Genomic DNA, 5,009 nt, shown 5'->3' on the forward strand with positions numbered 1-5,009 from the left:
CCGTTAAAGCCCTTAATATTATTCCTAATGCTAGCAACCAAGCTTTATCATCTTACGGACCACTTCCTCCACCCAAGGCTGACCACCAAGGTCCCGGTATCAAAGTATTAAAGTCCAACAACAAAAGACTACTGTTGGCTCACCTAATTAACATGTTCAGTCAAAATTAAACACATCATCCTAACAGAAGGTTTCCCCTTTTCTCATTATAAACTGCCATTTGCCTCCGGGCCTCCTCTCTATCCAGAATCAGTTCTTTGTCTCTCCAGGACAAATATTCCTTCTCGATCTCCTTTGTTTCTTTTCCCTTTCTCCCCAGTCCTCTGTTTTCTGCCCTTGTCTCTTATTGCCTGCCCTTTGTCCCTCTAGGGCAAACAAATTTCCTCTGAGCTGAGAACTTGGTCCTGGGGCATCCTTCCTATGGTTTCTGTGAAGGGCAGTGTGAGAGTGTATCTGGGAGGAGTTAGGGGAGACAGTGCTGGGAGAATATGATCAAAACACATTGTATACATTACAAACTACTCATTTTTAAAGCATGTTTTATTATTGACTAGTTTTGTAACTGTATATGTCTTTATTTTTGGCCTTTGAATTCTCTATGAATTTATAAATTCTGGGTCTTAGCTAGATTTCTTTTTTTTAAAATTGGATATTTTCTTTATTTACATTTCAAATGTTATCCCCTTTCCCCACCCCACCCCCCAGAAATCCCCATCCCACCGCCCACCCACCCATCCACTCCCGCCTCCCTGCCCTGGCATTCCCCTAAACTGAAGCATTGAGCCTTTACACAGGACAAAGGGCTTCTCCTCCCATTGATTCCTGACAAGGCCATCCACTGCTACATATGCAGCTTGAGCTATGGGTCCCTCCATGTGTACTCTTTGGTTGGTGGTTTAGTCCCTGGGAGCTCTGTAGGGTCTGGTTGGTTGATATTGTTGTTCTTTCTAAGGAGTTACAAACCCCTCAGCTCCTTCAGTTCTTTCTATAACTCTTCCATTGGGGACCCTGTGCTCAGTCCAGTGGTTGGCTATAAACTTTGGCCTCTGTATTTTTCAGGCTCTGGCAGAGTCTCTCAGGAAAGAGCTGTATCAGGCTCCTGCCAGCATGCACTTCTTGGCATCCACAATAGTGTCCAGGTTTGGTGACTTTATATGGGATGGATCTCCAGGTGGAGCAGTCTATGGCTAGCCTTTCCTTCAGTCTCCACACTTTGTCTTTGTATTTCCTCCTGTGAGTATTTTGTTCCCCCTTCTAAGGACCTAAGCATCTACACTTTGGTGTTTCTTCTTCTGGAGCTTCATGTGGTCTGTGAATTGTATCTTGGGTATTCCAAACTCTGGGCTAATATCCATTTATCAGTGAGTGCATATCATGTGTGTTCTTTTGTGATTGGGTTACCTCATTCAGGGTGATATTTTCTAGTTCCATCCATTTGCCTAAGAATTTCATGAAGTCATTGTTAATGATGACATTCTATTACTCTAGAGGGTACTGAAGTTTTCCATACCAAAATGAGTGAAACAAAGTACTAGAATAAACTGTTGCTGCAACCCCTGTGCCTATAAACCTTAGAAGGAAAGCCCTTTATTATAAAGCAAGAATAGGCAGGGGAGTGGTCTTGAATCTAAGACTAGGAAGACAAGTTGTCCTCACCCACAGGAAGCTTCACAGAAGCCACCATCCATGAATGGTTGAAGGTGCTCACTCTTGCAGTATGCCAAAACAAGTTGTGCTTTTTACAAGATCACAGATTAAATAGAACACTCACATTGTTTTGTAAATCTTAAATAACTTACTCTCTAAGCTCCTACATTTTTAATGTCATTTCCTCCCTTTGATCACAAAAAATTTAGTCATTGTTTGATCTCTATATAGAAAAGCTTTCTGTATAGTAGGCAGTGGTAACTATTTTGGGAAACTTCAATACACTAGCTTAAAAGATTTAAGTGATCTGCACTATTTAATGTTTTTAGAAAATAAAAGTAGAGATGGTTTTTGTAAACATGGAGCTTAGAAGTTTGGAAATTCGGATGAAGCCAGGCGACAGTGAGGAAAAGACAGGGCTCTCAACTTCAGACTGCGCTACAGAGTGTTCTAAGTACAGACATTTCTGGAAGTGCTAATTTCTCTTATGTTTTTGACACAAATTTGGGCACAAAGAAGAACCCAGATGGAACAGATGGTTTTTCATGGAGAAAGAACGAGAGGAAGTTTCAAAGGGGGGTGGGGTGGGAAACACTGGCTTAGAGAGAAATTTTTATTGATACGTGTAAGCAAGGTACAATGAAATCAAATGGGACCATTCATAGACAGATAGAAAGAAAGGTTTATTGTGGATACAAACTGTCTGCCTTTCTCTCAGAAATAGAGAACAACAAATGGGGAGTGAGCCTTGCCAGGTTTAAGGGGGTAGGTAGTGGTGGGGTGAGGCATATGAGCCAGGACAGCCTGGGAGTTAGAGAATTGGGGAGTGGGGTGCAGGCCAGACCACCTTAGTATGGGGACTTTGGTATGTTTGTGTTAATTGGAAACCAGATGCCCCTGCTGGAGGTAGTTGGATGTAGGGGCATGAGGATAGGAAAGTAATGGCTTATCCTGACCAACAGGAACCTGCTTCATAATGTTTCTGAAGAATGCTGAGTAGATTTTACTGCTAGTGATCCTTCTGTTTATCTGGTCAGAGTCAAGCCTGAGCTGATTCCATTTTGTCATTGAAGACATTGTCAGCAGTGCTGCCATCTTTGGGTGGAGGGGGCACGCTTTGGACCTAACAATAAGCAGCTACTGGGAGATGGAGGTAAGCACACTTCAGAGCCTTGGGACAAGGGCTATACATGTGATTGAAAGACTCTTCTAAAGTAAGCTCTCTAGATGCCTATTCACAACAAGAAATACTGAATGATATATAAATATTAAGAAATAGCCAGTAATAAGTTTTTGTGCTAGTCAAGTAGCTTCTGGAAAAAACAAAATAAGATACAGTATCTTGACATACTAACCAGTCGTTTGCTCCAGCCATGAGTGTTTGTGCTCAGACACACCTGTTTTGCATTAGCTATTTTCCACTAAGCTTTCAGTACCCAAGAACCCATAGGAAGAAAGATTGAATACCCACTGTGTGCCAAACTCATTCTTTTAATCTCACATCATTTTGTGTGGTACATTTTCCTACTTTAGAGTCAGAACAAAAAGGATCAGAGAGGTTTGCTTTTAAACGTGTCTGCTTACGTATTACCAATGATCCCCCTAAAAGATCATTTGTAATGGCATCTACTTCTCTCTACTGCTATAATATAGGAGGGGGGAGGGTGGGGAGAGAGTCTGCCTTTGTTATCCTAACAAGTTGTATTACGAACGTATCATAACCATTTGGCACAGCCTGACTTTTAGAGAGGAAGATGCAGAGGAGAGCCATGTCCTTCCAGAGCAACCACTTAGTAAATGAGAATGTTTGTAGCGATATAGAAGTAGACTCAGTTCTGAACGTTATAGAAAACCAAGGCCAAAGTGAACAAGTTGTTTCATTTAATCCTTAGTGACCTCATAGACTTTAGTCTTCTCTGTGTTTTTCTTATTCCTAAAGTCTACCAACTTTCTTTTGAGCCTCATATTGTAGTACCAAAACACTTGAGTGGTTTGGATCGTGTTTGCACTACTGTGCCAACTAACTCTTCAGAGGAAGTAGCTGATAAAAACATATGTATGTCCCTTTTCTCATTATTCTTCTATTTGCCCATCCTACATTTCTTGAAGATATTGTATTGGTGTTATTAATGTATGCAGACCTTTTATTCAAAAGACTTAAGTGGTGGACTGTATAAGAGAGACAAAAAAAGTCCATGATTCAGGGGTGGTTGGGTTGCAGAAGTGTGGGTTTGTCCAGTACCATGTAGGCATTACCTATTTGAGCTCTGTTCCTAAACAGGTGTCTTATGAACACAATATATAGCTTTTCTGGAGAAGCATCTGCTAGCTGTTACTTGGCATAAGAGCTATTGTGTGGAGGTTTGATGGAGTTTGTTAAGGGAGGAAACAGGATGTCTTGCAGACTGACATAATCCGCTTATGGAAATAATGTATATAATGCCTATTCAAATTAGGAAATAGTTTCATTGTCAGCAGAACATCCAGAAGAAATGTCTATTTTGCTTTCTCTCTGCATCTCTCCTCTGCTAGAATTAGTAAAAACAGAAGTATTTTTTTCATCCATACTAAATCCTTTAAGCACAAATATTTTTAGATAATGATCTGAAATCTGGGCTATATAAAGAGTACCATGGACCTCATTTTTTCTTAGGAAAGTCAAATGTTCTGTTTATTAATAGTAAATGTCTAGTCTTCACTAGGTCAGACTCATATGTAAGATGATCTGCTTGTGTTAAAAAAAAAATACAAACTGCTGTTTAAACCGAGTTCTCTGGACTGGTGGGTTCAAATCCTGGCTCTGTCTAGTAACCTGACCTGACCTGCTGTATCGCTCTGTTGTGATTAGCATCTGATATGAATCTATTTAGACTTCCTTGAGCAGTTCTTAATACCTGGCATATGTTCCTTCTCATCTTTCAGTAAACTTCAAGGCAGGTGCAGTATTACTGTCCTATTTGACAATGAGGAAACCAAAATTACAGAACAAATCCAAAACCACACCAATGGTGATTGTGGCACAGGATTAAATTTGGGGTTTGTGACACTCAACATCCCTCAGATTCTCTGACAACTAGTAGATTCCCCCCACCCCCATTTCTTTCTATGACTGTTGAAGTGGACCTGGCTCGTGAGGTAGTGGTCAGTCTACCAGTCATTTCAGATTCTCATTTCTCGTGTGTACATACACCTTCTGAAAATGAAATAGCTACATTCTACCAAAGAGTCAGATAATGTCATGACTCTATAACAAGATCTAACATAATGTTAACTCTTTCCACAAGCATGTGTGACTCTGGTCCCCGAGAGAGAGAGAGAGAGAGAGAGAGAGAGAGAGAGAGAGAGAGAGAGAGAGAGAGAGA

The sequence above is a fragment of the Grammomys surdaster genome, unplaced genomic scaffold (genome assembly GCF_004785775.1).
Source record: "Grammomys surdaster isolate TR1022 unplaced genomic scaffold, NIH_TR_1.0 126391, whole genome shotgun sequence".
Classification (NCBI taxonomy): Eukaryota; Metazoa; Chordata; class Mammalia; order Rodentia; family Muridae; genus Grammomys; species Grammomys surdaster.